This window comes from Macrobrachium rosenbergii, chromosome 20 (assembly GCF_040412425.1).
Source record: "Macrobrachium rosenbergii isolate ZJJX-2024 chromosome 20, ASM4041242v1, whole genome shotgun sequence".
In the NCBI taxonomy this organism is placed as follows: domain Eukaryota; kingdom Metazoa; phylum Arthropoda; class Malacostraca; order Decapoda; family Palaemonidae; genus Macrobrachium; species Macrobrachium rosenbergii.
Window position 1 is genome coordinate 30,092,501 of NC_089760.1, and position 22,500 is coordinate 30,115,000.

General features: G+C 37.0%; 1 long non-coding RNA gene across 3 annotated transcripts in view; it reads right to left on the bottom strand.

The window, feature by feature from the left end:
• Window positions 1-22,500, bottom strand: part of LOC136849195 (uncharacterized) — a 105,128-nt gene that overhangs the window by 8,582 nt on the left and 74,046 nt on the right. The window contains exons 1-4 of one of the 3 annotated variants that reach the window (XR_010856254.1): window positions 9,946-10,037; window positions 990-1,156; window positions 613-798; window positions 279-468 (exon numbers count right to left, since the gene is read on the bottom strand). This is a non-coding gene — a long non-coding RNA (uncharacterized lncRNA). Of the gene's footprint in view, window positions 1-278; window positions 498-612; window positions 799-989; window positions 1,157-9,945; window positions 10,038-22,500 lie in introns of those variants that run through there. The other 2 variants (XR_010856252.1, XR_010856253.1) reach the window with 2 other exon arrangements.

Consider the following 22,500-nt stretch of genomic DNA (forward strand, 5'->3'; position numbering starts at 1 on the left):
ATGAGAACGATCGAGCTTAATAAAAAAGAAAAAGTTCACAATTTTAACCTAAAACTAAGAAAGAAGCAAAATAAGGAAGACCACAGCACAGAGGTGATAGCAGAGCCTAACTTTCAAGAAAATGAATTAGAAGGTAAATATCCTGCAAACTAAAGTTGCCTCCTGAAATGGCATAGCAACCACAAATACCACACATGCTCTTCAGTCACATTGGTGGAACATAATATACAGGAGGTGTTTACGGTCCAAGCAACCCATTACTTTAGCTATATCCTTACCATTATCATTGTAGTCATAGCAGTGATGCATAGGAAACCTGAAGTATGCAGGCTGCCTTTTACAGGAAAAACAAGAATTTTCAGCTTCTTATTTCTTCCAAAGATCCAGCGCTTTTACTCGGGTAATTTTTAACGGCGAGTTTCCAAGATCATCCCCGTATAAGCTGGCACTGAATTCACATCTTGTGACCTGGGGATATCAATTCCAATTTGAATTGTCTGAAACATGACAGTGGTAGTTAACGAAAAGCCTGAAGACGTAAATAAGTTAGCGACATCAGAATAATTCAGATATACAACTAACAGTGATACAAGTAAGTCTGCCACAACTCACCTCTCTATTTCCCACTGGGAACAAAGTCTTTTTGGCTAGGTCACATGCCTTCTATTTAACTTCGTTTGAAGAAGTTCCGAATCTTCGTCCTCCGAAGGCTACTTAAACGTTGAGTTGTTCCCCAGTTGCACGCAATACTGAACTGTTTTTCCAAACACGTGAGCACAGCTGTTGTATGGTATAAGCCTATCAATGAAAAAATTCGTTTATTAACACCACATCGTGAATTGTTTTTCAAACACATGCGCAGCTGTTGCACTGTGTGAATCTATCAGTGGAAAAAATAATTTATAAACTCTACGTCTGCTACCAGAAATTCAAGAGCTAAAATTTCTTATACGCTTCTGCACGTACTACAACATTCGGTTTTTGCTTACCTCAAAGGGTTTGGTGTTCTATTCTTCACGTGCTGCTTCGTCAGCAGTGACAAGTCTCCATCTGCACACCTGGTCAGTCTTGTTAAAACTATTTCCTCTGAAACTTCATCGGAGATTTTCCATCAGCTTCCAAAAGGTCAGAATCAAGATTCTTACCGCATCTCTACCTGGGGAAGAGGAAGCAATTCGATGTTATAGAGGGAACGATATTTTACTCACCACTGACCTTTCAAAATTCGCTATGGTGTTAGATAAGATTTTGTTCCCAATTTCCTTCGTCAATGAATGATAGTACAGAGGGTGAACTGATAAGCAAATATAGGCTACTGTATGTATATTGGAATTACAGCATAAAATTTAGACCATATGCCAAATGCTGGGGCCTATGAGGTCATTAAGCGCTGAAAAGGAAATTGAGAGTAATAAGGCTTTAAAGGTGAAACAAGAGGAAAATCTCGCAGTTGCACTATGAAACAATTGTTAGGAAGTAAGGTGGAGGAAAGAGAGTATGAATGGAGGTAGTACATTAAAAGGAACGAAAGAGGTTGCAGCTAAGGGCCGAAGGGAAACTGCAGAGAACCTTCAGTAATGCCTATAGTTCTCTAAGGAAACTACAGAGAACCCTGAGGAATGCCTACAATGCTGTAAGTGAGGTGCACTGACAGCATTACTCTCTAAGTGGACAGTTATGTTTATTCAGGGTCAGAACGCTTACCATTTCTCAGTGCTTTTGAAACCGTGCAATGTTACAGAGTCTCCTCAGGTTATTTTACAGTAATTACGTCCAAAGTTGTAACTGCGTACGCGTCAACAGTCATAATGACCATACACAATCCCATATTGTACGACCATAGCCTATAGACAACCTATGATTGGTTATGGAAGAATAGCACCTAACAGTACGCACAGAGCATTTACTAAGATATACATATGGACATTATAGTTTTCCAATAATAAATATCACACATTATTTCAAGGAGTCATTTTGTGTTTCCTTGAAAAATACCTTACAAAATCACCCTCCATTCGAGTACTCCAAAGTCAAGTTACAGAATGGAGTTCCTCAACCGTAGCGAAATCCAATGCCTCGAAAGTCTAACAAAGGCAAGTAAGATGCTATGACGTACTTAGAGGACACTACCATTGTGGAAAGGAACTTGCTCACGAACACTAAATGTATTGCATTTACTTTCCCATTTTATTAAAGTAGGTCGTGTTAAATACTGTAATGATACAAATGGAAAGTCAATAACCATACGGTAACAGTGAACTGTGCCGGTGGCGATGCAAAAGCAGCAAGCTAGCACTGTTTGTGCTCTTGAACGCTGATGCACTGGGAGATGGATGTAAACACACCGTGTGTTTACGCGCCTTGTGGTGGCACGTGCCCTATGTGAACAGATATGAATCTGTACTAAAATAGCCATATTTTACTCATTTATTATCGTATAAAGCAGATAATTTGCCGTGACAAAGGGTTCCTCCAGTGTTGGAAACTGGGACTACTTAGCACGGTAAGCTATTAAATCCTTATTTTTTATACACATACACACACATGCACACACACTACATATAATCTCTCTCTCTCTCTCTCTCTCTCTCTCTCTCTCTCTCTCTCTCTCTCATATACTGTATATGTGTAATTATGTATATTACACCCGATTACAGGTTGTTTCTCACCGCATGGAGCTTCTTATAACAGGCAATACAGTAGCCTAATCAGCGAAAAAAACCATTAAACTAAACTATTATTCAGTACACTAGACAAATCAACAGATTTTCATAAATTGTAAATCCTAAAAAAAAATTAATAGCCTATAACGGTAAATATTCCACTATGGATATAGATGCATAATTACACGCGACGTAAATATATCACACTACAGAATATTCGACTGACGTTTTAATTTTATATTTAAAGTGATGGCAAAAGGTTCTATTTTGCCTTTTAAGCTTTATTTTAGCTAACGCTTTACAATTTATGCATCTTAGGGAAAGCACTAGCGCTACTACAGAATTACACGGATACCAGTTGTGTCGGTTAAGTAGCCACTACAGATGGCGTACTTGGTGGTGGCGAATCGCCTGATCACAGATATTAAATCTAGGTGGCTTCTGGCTAGCTCGGGCATTGCCGGCTGTAAAACTAATGGCAGGTATGTAGTCGGGACATCAGCCTAATTTTTGGCCGGCATGCCGCATAACCGCGAGTTCGTTTTCATTTTCTTATTTTTTTTTCTTTCTGCTCCTGGCGTATCTGAAGCCACGGTAAAGAGAGATCACAGGTTTGTATCTCAAGCGAATATAAACCACACAAGAAAAATATAAGTACAGTGTGCCTCTTTTCAAAGGTTATTTCAAGACGTCCTCTGAATTATTATTTCGATGTCTTTTGAATTATTATTTCAGGACAACGTTCCTCGTTATTATAACGTTGTAAGTGTTTAAAAAATCAAACTGAACGAAGGTATGCCAATGGGAAAATATGCAGCAAGGTTAAAAAAAGATCCTTAACTTTTCATAAATCGATACAAGGCAAATATGGAGTAAAATCCAAAGCAAGCTTTTTCATCAATCCATACTTAAAAAAAAAAAAAAAAAAAAAAAAAAAACTTGCGAGAATAAACATGTCTGAAAAAAAAATGCCACTGCGGTGGTGGATCAAACTCATGGAAAAAAATGACTAATGCTTTCACACCTAGGAGGACAGACGAACTGCTTAACGGTCTGCAAAGTTGCCAACGTCATTTATGACAAAGTATCATGCGACGAGTTGCAAGAATGTTTTCCTCTCTCTCTCTCTCTCTCTCTCTCTCTCTCTCTCTCTCTCTCTCTCTCTCTCTCTCTCTCTGACGCACTTTCATATAAGCAAAACATTCAAAAGAAAAAGGACGTTAACCCTTAAACATACTACCATGACACCTAGTATCTTAAGATTTTTATGGCGGGCGCAATGAGGGAGGGCCGGATATTGACCAAGGTATTTTTTCCTAAGCTTACGAGGAAGGACAAAAGTAGGTTTTCTTTCGAGGATGAGTGTATATGAACAGACACGCATGATATACATACATACATATGTGCACATATTAGCAAAAACCTTTACACTAGTGCGCACACAAGACAATTAAAATACCTGACCACTGCAGAATTTACTGTTATTATACATGAGACCGATCATCGGTTTACTTTTCGAAAAAAAAAAATAAGAAGCTAGATGTATACATGATTTTTGTGATAAATATGCAATACATAGGTTTTTTCTGCCCGAGGGCAGTGTTGGACAACGTCTCAACTCTTAAGGAAAGACAGCATTTGTTATCAAGGTCGAAAGTTATATAATACTGCTTTCATCATCTGTCTAGAACAGTTCAACTTCCATGTCCCAGTCGGTTCTGGAAAACCTTAGTACTTAAACAACGATCTCTTAGAACCTTACGAGTTTCTTCCATGAAAACGTGAGACTGAACACAGCTTTTTACTTTACATAAGTCTAATGTATGGTATTAACTATACTTGCTATCAACTTATTATCTCGTTTGTAGTTAATTTACAAGAAATGTGCAGAATGTATTGGTCCTAATCTTTTGATTTTCAATAGAATTATTATTATTTATTATTATTATTTAAATCGTCTCCTATAAATGGCATATGCACATCCATAACTGTTTGCACTGCTTGTTCAGTTTTGATCTTCAAACCATCGACCAAGCTAGATTTACATCGAGAGAGAGAGAGAGAGAGAGAGAGAGAGAGAGAGAGAGAGAGAGAGAGAGAGAGAGAGAGAGAGAGAGAGAGAGAGAGAAATCCTATATCCAAAGCGATTCAAGGTAATATAACTTCGTCAGGAGAAATCTCTTCCCATTTCCCCCTTCTATTCTCTTAAAAGGACGAGGAGAGACATAGCGGCTGCGTGACAGGTTGTGGAGGCTTGTGATTTACGCCATCGAATTTACATACACCGCTCATATCCCATCCGTCTTTCTATTGATTTCACATTTTTCTCTGTTATACGACTCACGTTTTTCGAGACTGCGTAACTTGTTATATTACTGAATATCTAAATTTACAAGCATAATACTATAATTTTTTCATCTTGCAATTTCTACATTAAATGCAGCATACAAACTCAAGATATATATGTGTGCATATAAACATAAAAAGTCCGTACAAACCAAGCGAACACACTGACATTAACTCCAAATTCTGGTATTCCAGCAGATGTTATATATATCCTGTATATTGACGGTTAAATGTGAATCTCAATAGCCACAGGACTCTGAGATAAATAATCCTCCTTGAAAAAAAGAATCCTTCTTTATGTTCAAAGTATTCACGCTGCAAGATCAAATTTAATTGAACTAAAGGGGACAAACAAATACATATAAACTCCTAACGTCAATCTTCAACTTCTATCGAACCTTAACTCTTTTTCTATGCTATTGCTATCATGCGACGAATATCGAAGTCCCATTAACAATGGTTAAAGAACTCCCGCGCGAGAACAAGTGAAGAACTAGTCTTCTTATACAAACTACGTTGGCGAATGACCATTTCAGGTTAATTTTCTGGGATTTAGTTTCCAGCGACCAATCGCACGATGCTTACATCATTTTCTATATGCTTCATTTAGCGATTTTTATTTGTTTCCCGCTTTGTATCTCTCTCTCTCTCTCTCTCTCTCTCTCTCTCCATTTCAGACTAACATTTGGGCCTCGGAGGACGGAATTACACACTGCGAACAGCCTTTGAGCGAGGGATCTGATGCAGTCAAGCTTCGATATAATCTCGAGATTAGTTTAGATCCAGGAGAGGAAGAGCGGCGGTCTCTCTCAGGATTTGTCTTTGTTGAATTACGGCCCTTGGCTTGTCGCGAGAGGTCAAGCTTAATCTCATTTGCCCTCGGACAATGTTTCTTCTGTACGAAGGGACATATATACATAAGGCTTCCAGACACTCTAATCTACCGCTAATTGCCCGTTGTCCTTACCATGTTAAAGTCTTACTGTGCTATGGACGTAAGGCATCGCTAATAAAGCCATCTGGGAGATGAGTTTCCTCTGATCTCTGCTCGAGCAGTGAGGCAAAATATATCACAGTCCTGCATGACAATGAGGAACCCAAAAGTAACTACTGCTGAATTTCCTCGAATGAAAGAGCGTTTGCCTTGTTCAGCGTTTGGAAAATTATTTCTCTGTTATTCAATTTCGCACGTGGGAGTATGAATATATCTATGCTGCTGTGTATGTATTTGTGTTGGTGGGAGTGCATGTGCGTATAAGTGCACACGTCTGGTCTATCAAGTATTGAAGTATAGAGAACATTTCTGGAGACCTGGCGATCCTGAGGAAATATTTATCATATAATTCAAAGCTGAAATGTTGTTCTCTAGTTTAGTTTCCAGTAGCTGAGCAGACTCGTATTAGATAAAAACAATAAAAATTCTGACTACATATCTTAACGTTGTCTGGCTTCGTTGTCCAGATTGCTATTTCATTTTTAAAATAAAATATCAACTCTGATCATCTGAATTTAGATCCATCCAGGCTATAATATCCACAACGTAGTACTAGATTTAAAATTAATTTAATTTGTCTTCCTTTTTCTTTTATGAGGTTCATTACCACACAGGTTTCTGTAAGTTTTGGTCCAAGCCCCGGAAAAATCATGAAATGATTTTCCAAATCATTTCGATGAATTGTTGGAACTAACAGGGTCCAAATGAGTCTTTTCAAGGCTGGCACACGAAAGTCTTTTAATAGTTAATTTTATCCATTTGTTCATTTCATTTAGGCAATTTATTCGTTACTAAAGCAATTTTCTTCCTAAGTGGGCTGCTTTCCCTGTTGAAATAGCATATTGCTCTCTCAACTAAGGTTACAGCTGAGAAAATGATTAAAAAAAATATACATTGTATTATACTGTAAAGCTTACACGAGTGTGTATATATAAGCATATCTGACTACTTGTAAGATTATCTATCATCATAATTTCAGCTCAGTAACAGCTTCAGATGTAGAGAAGTCAAGCCACAGGAAAGGAAATGACAGTTTGGGCACCAAGACTTGAGGACTGTAGTTATATTAAACGCTTCGAATGAAGTTTGTCTCCGAATCACTGTCTTTGTTCTGATGTCCGTACACGGAGCACGACTTCTCAATCTACTTTTATTCATAATTCTTTTGTTGGGTTGAGGACTGATTGGAGTTCTCAGGCAGGTTATGCTACAGGAGATACATATTTCTTCCTGACTGAATCTGATCTGATGTTATGCGCCAATTTTAAAAATGTTATTCGGCTTCCTAGGCATTCCAAATAAACTAAAAAATCTTTTATTGTAAAATAAACCGCCATACTTGATGGGATGTGGAAACAGTTACATATACTGTTTACTTTTGCTTTCGTTAGACTGTCATTGAGGAAAAGGGGTTTGGATCTATATGCAGTTACAGTACACAAGTTTACCATCATCTTGTGTAAAATTTTCTTATTTCATTAAATTAATTTCCCTAAAGTTGTTGAAAATAGTTTTTGAGTTGACGTTAAAAGAACATTACGTGTTTCCAAGCGAAAACTATAGGTGTCTTAAAACTAAAAGATGCTTTGAGATATAACTGTTAAAGCATAATTGGTATTTAAGAAATCGCTTCGTGCTTTACAGCTGGGCAGCTTCTTGCAGTACCACTGAATTAATGCAAATGCTATCACGCCTCTCTTAAAGTGTTCCAACAACTTTTTTTCGAAAGGTTTCCATACTGCTTCCTAGGTTTACCAAACCTAAAGCAGATACACGGTGGAAATACTTCACTTTCTCATGAAGAGAATACTGATTGATAATCTTACCGAATGGGAATATAGTAACCACTGGATAACCTTACTAAATGGAATTATGCTTATGTCCATGGGTCGCAAAACCTCTATCATCCATGGATGCCAACACCTTTATCGTCCATGGACGCAAAACCGTTATCGTCCATGGATCGCAAAACCGTTATCGTCGATGGATCGCAAAACCGTTATCGTCGATGGATCGCAAAACCGTTATTGTCCATGGATCGCAAAACCTTTATCGTCCATGGATCGCAAAACCGCTACCGTCCATGGATCGCAAAACCTCTATCGTCCATGGATCGCAAAACCTTCACCCCTCGATAATTTAACACATGTAAACACCATCACACATGAAAAAGTCATATGAGACTGACGTAATTATGGGTATGAGATTCATTATGTGAAATTAGCTCAAATAGCCTTGTTATACTCTTTATGCTAGGAAGGTTCGATAAATCAAATTACTATAATGGAACTTACGCAGAATAAACTTTTAGCATTTAGGAGTTTCGAGTTTCTTCCCTAACAAATGAAAAGCAAAATTAAACATCCTTTCATGGATGGAATAGTCCTTTTAAAATAACAGGTAGCCAGTAATGGAATATATCTCGAAAATTTTTTAGCCGATTACTTAAGCAATCTTAGCCTCATACCATTTGAATTTTAATAAAATTATTTGAATTTGCTTTGGAAGTTCTATAATCAAGGAACCAAGTAATTCAACACCCTCCTTGCCACTCCGGCTATGATGAAAATACGAATCTCAGAATAAGTACAAGGTCAAGGATACTGGTAAAATGCTAGTCTTTATGCGTCAAACATATTTTGACAAAAATAATTTTTCACTAAAATTTCCAGTACTATTGACAACTAATAAAATTTCACTTGTCATAATTATGAGCTTAGCCTGATTCACATCGAACCTATTCTTAACTAACTAACTATACTGTCCATATGCTAAGCCAGTTCTTATTAAAAACGCTCTTGCATATCAAAAATATCTGAAGTTATCACCCACTACATGTCACTATGTTCCAAAGTCCAACTTGCTATACCGAAAAAGTAAATTTAAACGAAACGATCCTACTTATAAAACACCATTATCTTATAACGGATCACTCAAGCACACTACTAAATTCGACCTAGTCACTTGTTACTGGTTACTCTCCCATCCCTGCAAGCAGACTTGCAAGCTGAATACTGACTTGTCACCAGTCACAAGCCAAAAACCAGTACTACTTCAGACCAACGATTTACCAGCCTATTATAACGACAGAAGTGATGCAAAGGCCAAAGCGATGGATGACCGAATATCAATGTTAAAAGGCGCACTTCCATCCATCCTTGGAATTAAAGAAATGGGAATAAAGGTGAATTCCCAACTAGGGAAAGCCAAAAGTGTATATGCCTTTCAAATAACCTCGCTCAGACTTGAGCAAGTGTACACTTCTATAATGTTGTCATGCTGTTTTGGGGTCACTTATACAATCAAATTCTTTCGTCGGTGTCACGTCAGGTGCTCGATTTAACAGGTGCCACACAATGAACGGTTTCATCACGCCGGTCGCCTCAGCCATGCGTTTAGGCGATTCCTGAACGGAACCACGGTGTTTTGACTAATAATGGCGACTTTAAATGATAAAGAGCTTAACCTGACAGGGCTAAAATTTATCAAACCTTTCCCCTAAGATTGACCTTACTTTGTCAATATGGTTACCATTGTTACTAACACATAAAACAATAAATATAGATATTCTTGAAAGACATTCAACGCTACTCAATCATAATATCGGGAAATTCGTATGTAGCAACACAATTCGATTAACAGCTTCAGAATTAATGAAAAGGTTACCTAATCGCACATAGGCTTCCACAGTTTCTCATGCCAAAATGTAAACTTGCGCAAATATTTATGAAAACCCATATACACACCATATGAAATACCACCTTTAGGTTATCCATTTCACCGTGAATTATATGAATAGCTAAGCGGTCGGGATTTCGTAAATATCACCATGGTTGAAAACGGTAGCCTCGTGAAGATGAAACTAAAAGCAGTAAAAAGCCACCAAGAATTGATAATAAAAAAAAGAACCCTTTGCGAAACTACGCAGAACACAATGCTCACCATTACGCCATCCACAGTTTGGGAGGAAATTGTCCCGACCTCCTTCGCCCGGAACTTTGACGAAATGATCCTCAAGTGCAGCTCAGACGTAAGGGAACCTCCTACTGGTCGACTTTTGGCCGAAGTACAAACGGCAGTTCGCTAACAACCAGTCAGGTTTAGAATTTATATGTAACATGTTTAGTGCCTTAAGCAAATTGGAATTTTATCTTAGTTTCCATAACAAAACAAAATTTATATAAATAATGACCAAGTAATGGATAAAAGAAATCCTGCATTAAGGAAACAATTTTATCTTAAACGTAACTACCGTACTATTAATAATCTTCGTGGAAAATACAAAACGAATAATACATTCCTCGGAAAATTAGGTATCTCATTTTTATAAACATTATGAAGCAAGTGGATAAAATACATTCCAGCTTGTAATCGTTAACTACGCTGTTTCTCTTTAACTTTGATTAGATAAACCAAAATTGTTTAGCATTATGAATAAAACATGAAAATCTCTCTTTGCTAAGGTGTTTAAATCTGGTGGGCGAGTAGCACATTCAATATGATTAAGAAAAAAAAAAAAAAAAAAAATATATAATATATATATATATATATATATATATATATATATATATATATATATATATATATATATATATATATATATATATATATATATATATATATATATATATATAAATTAAGCTGATTCCTTTAACAGGGGCGGCTCCAGACATCAGGAGAAAGGTTACCGTTGCATTCATATTTCAACTGCAGAATCATGGAAGAATTCACGATGCAGAATATTTTCGCAACATTTGTCCCTTGATACACATTCGCAGAAGCTTCATCAGCATCCCTTTGAACCTCCGTAAACACTGCACTAATCATCTCCGTCTCATACACTTTCTCACCTTAAGACTCTTCCGTTCCATTGCCTCTTCCACCTTTTCTATGTAGCGCTTTGTAAGTCTTCTTTGCCTCCTTACAGCCAATTATACACGTCTTTCAGCGACCTGTTATTGTTTACTTTTTTTTTTTTTTTTTACAAAATTGATCCATATTAGCCTATTAACTAAGTCTCTTATCACTTCGTGTCTCCACATTACTCACCCTTTCTGTACTACATAATCTACCACACTCCGTGTTCAACGTAAAACTTTAAATCGCTCTCAACAAATTACCTTCTACAGCAAACATCCTCGCCACTCAACATCCTTCATCTCTATCAGTTATATCATAAGCTTTCTCTTGCCCTATATATGCTACACATAGCCTGTTTTCTTTGCTTCCAAACTTCTCAATAACCATATCATAATAACACTTGAACCAAATACCCTCTTTCTTTTTTAACCCCATCCCACCGCTGCTGTTCCTTATTGAGCCTTCCGTCATTTGCTTTATTTCCTTAGTTGAAATTATACCCCACTTCTATTATCTTAGTGGCACTGAGTAATATAAAATGTATTAACACTTCTGGCGATGTCATACACAGTGTTTCTTTTTCAACTGTACCGCCGAAATGGGCACCAAATATTTTGTTGTCATACGACTGAATGGCTGAAAGTAGCAAACAGGTATTTCTGTTACTTGAAGCAACAGTAATTATTCATTCAACAAATGATACGGTAAATGCTATCCATTTTGTACACAAGTCTATCTAATAAAACGTTATGCTTTAATTAAAATATTTTTCAGTAGATCTGATTAAAAATACTGAAACCTACATGCTACAGGCCTTTCCTATAAAAACTGTTTTACATAGAAGTAATAAAAGGAATAATTCGCCCCTAGAGTGTTATAAAATATGTTATGGTGTTTTCTTTAAGTAATATAACTCAAACAGCACTAGTTAATCATGCCTTTATTGCTCTGATTTAGACAATATCGTCGTCGGCTGGGAGTGTATTACATAAGCTATTCTTCCCCTCAGTCGAAGGTGACGGTGATTGGCAGCAAAAAAAAAAAAAAAAAAAAAAAAAAAAAAAAAAAAAACGAATACCTATGCTACCACTTCTGGCTTTTGGGCCAACTATCTATGGCATCAGATGCAAAAATATGTCAAAAAATGTGCTCATGTGACAGTGCCTTATCGAATCTCATTTACTGAATAAGTCTAACCCTAAAATTATGGATGCTTCTGTTGATCTAAGCGGTGAATCGGGTACCTAGCCGTTGACTGGCCGTTTTGGGTAGCAGAGAGAGAGAGAGAGAGAGAGAGAGAGAGAGAGAGAGAGAGAGAGAGAGAAACCGACGCCGGGTAAAACAGTTCCCAATATACTTACGCTCTCGCTCATATTTTATATATATATTACCTGACCAACTCGGTGCTGCCTGGGAAAACTCTGAAAGACAACCGATAAACTCTCTCTCTCTCTCTCTCACTCTTTCCCTCTTTCTCCTCCCTAACACCCCCTCTACTCTCTCTTTCACTTCCTCTCTCTCTCTCTCTCTCTCTCAATTCTCCCTCACTCTTTCCCTCTTTCTCCTCCCTAACACCCCCTCTACTCTCTCTCTCACTTCCTCTCTCTCTCTAGCTCTCCTTCACTCTTTCCCTCTTTCTCCTCCCTAACACTCCCCTCTACTCTCTTTCTCTCTCACTTCGTTTCCCTCTCACTCTCTATCTTTCCTGTTAAGATAGTTGCTTCAGTAACATTGCCAGCATTTTTGACATTTATATTTCACACCTTCTCATCCCCCATTCCTATCGGGGCTGAACTTGGTCTTAAAGGGCACTGGGAGTGTTACATTACTATTCACCTCACCGACTAGAATACTATGGATTAGACACTAATATCTGTAATTTTTGACATTTTATTTTTCACCCCTTCTCACCCCAACCTTCCTAGGGCTGAACTTGGACTTAAGGATATCGGGAGTGTCACCAATCATCTCAGCGACCTCAAAAACTATGGATTAGACACTAATATCTGTTGTTTTTGGTTATTTTTTGCATGTCACCCCTTCCCACCCCCACCCCCTTTGGTGCCAGTGATGTCTTACCCCACTCACAGTAGGCTATTCTTTTCCAGAAAGTAAGTTGTATGTATACCGAAATGAGGTGTGATAAATTCGTAGAGTTTATTTAGGTACTAAGTCTACGGGCGTGCGTGAATTTGCCTTGTAATATTCTACAAAACAGGTAGCACGCATTCGAAAAAATGAAAGAGCATACTAAAGAGGAGATGAGTAAAATGAAAGTCCATTATTAATTATGTATAATGAGGAACAAAACGGGTAAATGAATATAAAGGGAAAATAACTGGGAACAAGAAAGGCATGAGGGTTTAAATGAACTTATAAGCAATAGCTATCGTAAAGGTAAGGGAATATCAGAGTTTCATTCATTTGGTAAAAGAGGACATTACAAGTTTCAAAGAGAGAGAGAGAGAGAGAGAGAGAGAGAGAGAGAGAGAGAGAGAGAGAGAGAGAGAGACGTAAGACGACTAAGCGTTTCACATTAGGACGATAACATTGTAAACCATCTGTTTGTATTGATATACGAGTATTAAGTGTCACTAGCAATCAAATGTGATAAATGATTCTTTGCCTCTTGAGCATCGCTTAGATTAGAGGCCTTGCCTGTTCGAGGATAAGAAAGCATTAACGCCTAACGGAATTTACAGTCAATGTGTCCAGATACACCTGTCATCTGTCTCATATATCGACATTTAAAGGGCAGGGCTTATTTTTTTTTTGGTCTGGAGAGAAAACAGATAAAAGAACGCTGAAAAAACTTGGCAGCTTTTTGGTAACAGACCAACTGGGTCGGATTATAAGCAAAAGTCAGAAAACAATTCAGCTGTAGGCGGAAGGGATGCCGTTAAGTACTTTCATTGCCATCAACAGTGAACTGTACAGGACACAATGTAGGCAGCTGTCCCCTAAAGGTATTTTGAAATCACACGCATCAGGGCACACTGAAAATGATCAAAAGTATTGAGAACAAGAGGAAAGACTTGAATCTGAATCCTGAAGGGATGATAGATCATAGAAATCGAGATAAGCCTATAAAAATACAGATCTGTACTATAGTCTTGCATTTCTTATCACTGAACCATCGATATATATAAGGAATCTACCCCTCTTATGTTCGAATTACTTCTAGGTCATTCATCTTCATTAATGAAAAATAACAGCATCTAAGAACCGTTACCAAGCTCAGTGATACAGGTATTAGGGCCGAGTTAAGCTCTTAATCCATAATTCGTGAGGTAGAAAGAAAACGAGTGAATTTACTTGTGACAATAATGGTGCATATTTGCTTGACTAATAAGGCGAACAGTGAACAGCGAGATATCTCCAAGGTGCCTGACGCCGCGACTCATCTAATGGAAAGACAGTCTAGGACTGGAAGGTTTCTATATCTGTGGAAGAGGTTTGGGATTGAGGGTCGACAAAAAGGAAGGGAAGACCCCTCCTCAATCCAGTGGTTAGAGAGGCGTTGAAGGACCAATGCCCCGGCCTTGTAAACACAAGGCATTACTGAAACTTTCAACAGACATTAAAGGACAGGTGTGAACGTCCTTGTTATATCGAAGAGATGTCCGTAAGTGAACAATAAAGGAAGTAAATACATTCTTCAGTTCAAGGCCTCGATTGACGTAAAAAAAGTTTCGTTTACGTGTCACTATGAAATATAAAAATTGTGAGGACAAAATTGTCTGAGCATTTACTGTAACGTACCCTGCGGATGATGAGTTGACAGATTCAAACAACGATATTTAAAGTTCCATTTTTCAGTGTTAGCAGCAACAGTGCCAGTCAACAGTGCCATTATCCCGATGACTGTTGTTTGCTGATGCGATCGATGGCAAGTAAATAGCACAAGAGAATTTTGTTTGTTATAAGTGCGATGGTCCATATCACCATTATGGATTGCGTAGTAGGTTTATTTTAAATATAATGCAGTTTTCGTCTGTCGTTCATGCTGACATATTGATTAAATGTACCACCTATACATAATTGTGGACTTTAACATTTAAAATTCTAATTAAATTCCTGCTTTTATGATGGAGATAGTTTTTAAATATTGAAATGGTTTGAAAGCATCACAGTGACGACGATTTGCTTTGAAAAACTACAACTTAAAGAAGGATAATGGCAGGTGATTTTTGACAAATTAAAAAATCTGATGTCGAATTTCAATTTCGTATAATAAGCACAAGCTTATTTTCATACAAAACTATCAATCATATTGAGTCTAAATAGCAGTTCGTGATGTCTTTAGACACGCCAGTCTGAAGTTTTACAAGAAAGAAGCAAAATAATTAAGATCGACTGTTTGCGCATGCGCGCCATTGACCCATCAGTAGGTAGCAACTGACCACCTCGGTAACGTCGATTCTGCAGCAGCTCCTACCGATCTGGTCCCACAAAGAAGATAATTAGATTTTGAGATGTTTTTTATTCTTGTTTTTTTTTTTCTGTAAATTTCCGTGAAAAAGACAGTTATTGTGTAAGAGATATTCATTTTATATTTTATGGGTCATTATTTCATTATACTATAATTTCAATGAAAAGATGCAAAAGAAAACAAGTTTGCAATTTACTGGATAAGAAATTACACATGAAAATATTAAAATAAAACTCTACGTTACAGAAAGTGGAACAGTTACAAAGAATTAAACTTGAGACTTCCGCTCACACTGCAGGAGGCAATGTGTTGGTATGGAGATGAAATAAGAATGTTTAATAATTTAACAATGTAAATCAAATGCCATACAAAAATCTAATCACACACAAATAAGCTTTTTGATTGTCTTAGAATATTAGCATACACGTACTTAGTAATGACACTATATCTCAACCAATCCCCAGGGAACGTATAAAAGAATCCTTATTTTACCGTTAAAAAGAAAAATCTTTGGCTTCTTTTCATCTGCTTGGATGGTAGCTGTCCATCTAGGCAGCGTATGTGTATCGTTTCACAAGAATTGATTATGCATAACAATTCAAACCAATTAGTTATGCCTGTATTTTAATAAGCATTTACTTATCTTTAATATCTTTATATTCACGTTCATTGGTTAATTAACGTTTCACTTAATTATTCCTCACTATTTCAAATTTAATGAAATTTATTTTAATTACCCTTCATTACATGAACATTAAACCGTTTACTGACAATAAAAATCTGAAGAGCAAGAAGAAAATTAGTATTTGGACCTATTATTTATTTTTTATTTGTAATATTATTAATAAGAATCTTTATAAGGATCAGGTACGATGACAGAGGACTCTTTGACTAAGATGGATCGACCTTGGTCGTGTCGACCAGACCCCTAATCGACAATTTCTGTGGAAAACTTCTGCAATTGTGGAGGAAGAAACTGCTCAAAAGGAGCTATGTAGAAACCGACAGTGATAGGTATAAATTTACAAGTAAAGACCAGGTAGAAAATTACGACTGCCTAAGCATTACACACTAATCTGGCTAGTGTAAATAACGATATGATTTACGGTTTCGACAGCACTGCACAACTACAACAACAACCCTTCCAGATATTCCTTGCTTGAAAGATATGGCAAGAGTACAGAAAATTTTGTTCCGCAGCCCAGTCACTGGAGAATAAACTTTTTATATACGATTTCAGTTATAACTATAGAAATTTTGACTTTACTGTACTATACAAATCTTTAAGTAAAATAACAAGGTCTGAATGAATAAGGAAATAAACTAAATATTGGACGAACAACAGTCTTTGCTGAGGGCAGGGAAATCTTAATATTCACAAAGTTCCTTCAAGATTGAAGCCATCTAAAATATCCCAAGCCACCATTTTCCGCATTTGCTCTGTGGAATTAGAAATTCCCTATTCCCTTGCTCCTTTATCACAAGACTTACAACCTTTCACCTTTCAATAAGCATCAACAGCTTGATCGCAAGTTACCTGGCGTTGCAACTACCAGGGTCACTGACACAGACCCTCCACGTCACAATCGCCCAATGAAAAGGACATTTTCGATAAAAAAAAAAAATAGACTGTGGACCTCATCCCTACCATGAATGTGTAATGATAGCAATTCAATAAAGGTACTTTTCCATCGTTAACAAGAGACCGAGAGAACTTTCATTCTATCGTGGAAAAAGAAATTTTGTTCTCTAATTTTCCGACCAAGGGCGTCGGAATGGTTGAGGGGACTTGGGGAGAGGGGCATAATTGCAAGGTCGGTGCTTCCCCCTCTCAAAATTTGAATAGTAATGCAAAATGCAAAGTAGAAACGACCGCAGGGAACAGAGCTGGAACACGGTCTTTATCAGCAGCGAAATATTTCACAAACATACGAACGCGAATGGTTCTGGGTACACACAACCTCATGAGTTAGGCACTTTGTAAACTATCTTTATTTCTTACTTAATTGTAGAAGCCGACGGGACAGGCAATCTAATTTCCTTCTTACAAGACCCACTGGGGTAAATTATTCTACTTAATTTTAGAAGCCGACGGGATGGGCAATCTAACGTTCTTCTTCTTAAAAGACCCACTGGGAAGAATGAGGTGAGAATAAGGGTGGAAAATGTTAGAATCTGCGAAAACGTAAGAGGGTAGAGAGAACTTCAAAGGCTGGTAGTATAGAGAAAGAAGATTCACTTAACAGAGCAATCAGAAAACGAATGTTTGTTTTTTCTTTTCTGAAAGTTATGAATTTTCAGCCAGAAAATTTTATACACTTTTGCCGGTTCCAAGCCGGAATATATAAGAGGGATGAACATACGATTAATTACCTGACTTAAAAAAAAAAAGCTAAAGAAACTTTTAACATAACTTACTGGTGTGGTGTAAACGCAATGGGTGTTAATCAGACCCGAAAGCCAACGTGCTAGGCGTTTTATGGCTATTTGCGATGGTTAGATCTAAGTAAAAGAATGGAGTTTCCAAAAGAAACTAAGTTTCAATATAGCTTCTGTCCGCAGGGACTTAAGTTTTATAATATAACTTTGATTACGCTATGTCATATTATCATTCACTCTCATGTTGAGATTTGCGAACCAGTAAGTATAGGTGAACCAGTCTTAGTGGGACCTGAGGTGAACCTACCTGACCGCTATAGGTGTTCGCTCGCTCCTTTTACACACATATACACATATATATGATATATATATATATATATATATATATATATATATATATATATATATATATATATATATATATATATATATATATATATATATATATATATATATATATATATATATAAAGAGAGAGAGAGAGAGATCAGATTTATAAGTCTCTGGAGGCCAAGGGTTCGAGGAGAAGCGTCCCGGTCTGTGAAATATGTTATTTTTCAGTTTTCCTGAACTGTGAAATTTTTGTTGATTTTAATTTTGAATTCTTGTTTTTAATCAGTTTTTTTTACTTTGCTCACCTATATATTGGAGTGTAGTTCCACTGTAGATCTCTTTAGTTCTGAAGATAGTGCAAGTCTTCAAAGCTTCAACCAGGAGGATAAGAAGCACTGGAAATTGTGGAGATGTTGCCAGAGAATCATAGATGCCACAAACGCATTAGCACCTGGTAAAGAAATAAAAAAGACTCTTTCCGAAAAGATGGTTAAAAGTTGAAAGGGATGGACATTCTTGGACGGATGCGGAGAAGCAACTTCAACTTCACAGAGACCTAAACCACAGCTGGAAGAGAGTACAGCTAAGAGTCTTCAGAACTTCAACCCAGATGATGAGAAGCACTGGAAATTGTACAGAAGTTGCCAGAGAATCATAGATCCCACACGTGCATTAGCACTTGATGAAAATGAGAGAAAGACTACAAAAAAAAAAAAAAATGATGGAAAGTCGAAAGGCTTGGAATCCTGGATGGACGTGGAGAAGAGACCATCTCACAGAGATTAGAAGCATCTGGGACCAGCGCACTTTACAGATTTGAAGATAGTATAAGTCTTCAAGACTGCAACCCGGAAGATAAGAAGTACTGGAAATTCAAGAGGTGTTTCCAGAAAATTGCAGATGCCAATGTACAGTATATAAGCATCTGATGAAAATGAAGTCCATGCCTTTCCACTTTCAATCAACTTTTTTTTGGGAAAGACTATACCAAAAATATGTGACTGAAAGTAGGAAGTCATGAACTTCCTTCGATGGATGAGGAGAAGCGACTTCAACCTCGCGCAGAAGAAAACCGCAGCTGCAAGTCTTCATTCGCCCAGCCTAGCAGCCACTCTTGCGTTGAGAGACATCGTCATCCTGAGACCACAGTAGTTTATGAATTTCAATTCTGAGGAGACGTGAAATTTTCTCTATTTGAACTAAGCTTGATGCAACACGACTGAAGGCCAAAGGGACTCTCTGAAGCCGGAGGATTCAAGGGAAGCATATTGGTCTGTTCCACTGTAGATCTCCTATAGCCCCGAAGACATCTCCAAAACTTGAAGCACTGAAAATTGTAAAGGTGTTGCCGGAGAGTCATAGATTCCGCGTGTGCATTTGCACTTGGCGGAAACAGAAAAAAAGAGTTTGTCAAAAACAAGGCTAATTGGGGAAAGGCATGAAATCCTTGGACGGACGCAGAGAGGAGATTTCAACTTTACACGGAAGTAAACCACAGCTCCAAATGATTACTGATACGAGTCTTCAGCCACTTGGTATCCAAAATTGCACTGAGACACATCGCCGCCTCTCGGGGATTCAAGGAATCTGAGACCAACGTAGTTTATAGATTTATTAACTAATCTTACAAATTTGTAAACCCCGTGAAAGCATCGAGATATGAACTACGCTGGATAGAAAATGGCTGTAGCCCACTGGGACTCACTGGAGCTGGAGGAGTCATGGAATATCATCCTGGTCTGTGAAATGTGTTGCTATTCACGTTTTCTGAACTGTGGAATTTGCGCTAATTTTCATTATTTTTTCTATTCATGTTTTTAATCAACTTTTGTAATTGTACTTGCCAATAATACTGGAGTGTATTTCTATACTTAATCTAATACAGCCATAATTTACTAGCTGAAAAAGCTGTCGGCTTAAGAACAGATAAATTTAACAGCAATGTAGAAATTTTTGTCTCTTCAGAACTCCAACCTTGAAGGTTAGAAGTACTGAACATTTTAGAGGTCTTGCCAGAAAGGTATAGATGCTGCATGTGCTAATTTCAACACTTGATGAAAACTGACGAAAGACTGCAAGAAAGGGCATAAACCCACACAAATATTTATGCATATATATATATATATATATATATATGTGTATATATATATATATATATATATACATATATTATATATATATATATATATATATGTGTGTGTATATATACAGTATATATATACATACATTCACACATACACACATACACACACACACACACACACACACACACACACACACATATATATATATATATATATATATATATATATATATATATATATATATATATATATATATGGGTGTGTGTGTATGTGTGATTGTGTGTGTATATATACAGTATCATACACACAAACGCGCATTACACTCCTACTAAATAGATGTAGTTCTTCACAAAACATCAGGTTAATCGACTTCCAAGTAGTTTCCTTTTTCTTCTTTATTTTCAGGAGAAGAAGAAGGAAAAGAATAATACTTTACGTTCTTCTTCTTCTTCTTCCTTTACAAAACGACAGGTGCGTCAAAGCTCCTTATTCCCACACAAATTCCTTCTGTGCTCCGGGGAGCGTAAACAGAAGTATTTTTATGGGACATCGTTAAGGTTGGTGTAAGTGCTCCTTACTGTACTTGGTTTTTGGGCAAGCATCATTAGTAAGATTTATAAGAACCTCATTAATGAAGCCAGTGTTTCCGGAATATGAATAACAGAACGGAGAGGTAATGAAAGTACATATTTCAGGAATAGTTAAACGTGTGCTTGATTACAAAAAGAACAAAGATTACAAAATGGTTGTGGAAAGTCAGTAAGTAAAGATAAAACGTCCAGTCACAAGAGAATGAAGTTTATACATTTTAGTTATCTTTGAAATAAAAATGCACAAAATAAATTGAAAAAGGGAAATCTAGGTGACTATCACTTTAGATCTTCTAATAAGAAATACCAGTACGATTGTTTCAATATTATTATAAATGCTGGAAACTTGTTTGATTTTTAGTTATTCTATTCCTTTTAACATGAAAAAAGTCTAATATATTCAGGATTTTATTCAAGAAGTGTCTTCTTACTGGGGAATAGTCCATCTTTCCCTTACAAACCATGGCAATTCAGAATCCGTTTTGTCGTCCATTTCACTATTTTTTAGGAAAAAAATATATATTTATATTCAGTGAATGCATTCTAAAAAGAGCTGGTCAAATATATATAAAAAATTCCAGTTAAAAAGGATACAGTAGATATCTGCGGATCTGACCTAACAGGACAATTTACCTTCGGTTATGCAAAACGTATACACAGAAAAGAGCGCTGTTGTAGACTTGCACCTGTATGCAAACGTGTATGCATGCACACACACACACACACAGGCGCACACACACAAACGTTGAAAATCGCTTTTAATAGCTATTTGTTAAACAAAACAAAACAAAAAAATGTTTATTTTGCATAATCTGATTAAGGTTTTCGTTTTCACTTTTACTCGATGTTTATAAATTACATTAAAATGAAGACATGGAGACCGATTCCAGTCTTGGCTTTTCGTATGAATGACTGCACGGCTTTAACCTATTACTACTAACAGTAGTTACTACTACTACTGCTGCCTCTGCCAATATCAATGATTATAATAAACCCTTTAATGAGCTCCACTATAACTTTTTCATGTTTCCATCAGGCCTGGGCTAGATGAGTGCACTAGGTTTCCGTCCCAGTAGCTTTTGAACTTGAAAATAATCGGTAAAAACCTCATAATAAATAAATAAACAAATAAATGACAAGGTCTTTGTAATCTCAAGTTTCCCCTTCATTACTTTACTTACCTGTTTCCTTACCTGTTTGTAGATTTATTATTTTTAGTTTACTTGACCTGAAATTGAGAAAAAATGTATATTCTAGCGAGGTAACGAGAGAGAGAGAGAGAGAGAGAGAGAGAGAGAGAGAGAGAGAGAGAGAGAGAGAGAGAGTCAGTATGGTAATAACAGAACGTAAGCTCTAAAGTACCTTAAATATCTAAAAAACTTCACTAACTGACGAAAGTCACAGTAAGGCGGGTGTCACTACGTAGGGTGGGGAGAGAGAGAGAGAGAGAGAGAGAGAGAGAGAGAGAGAGAGAGAGAGAGAGAGAGAGAGAGAGATTCTATGAGGTAAAAACTGATTGTACAATATATCTTTTAAAAAATTTCCTAAAACAATACAGAACGACCAAGGCTTAACAAAGACGATGTTGGTACCATGGGTGTGTGTGTGTGTGGAGAGAGAGAGAGAGAGAGAGAGAGAGAGAGAGAGAGAGAGAGAGAGAGAGAGAGAGAGAGATTCTATGGGGGTAAAAACTAATTCTACTGAATATCTCTTAAAAATAGTCTGAAACAATATAGAATGAATCAAGGCTTAATAAAGACGATGTTGGTATCATGGGTGTGTGTGTGTGTGTGTGTGTGTGTGTGTGTGTGTGTGTGTG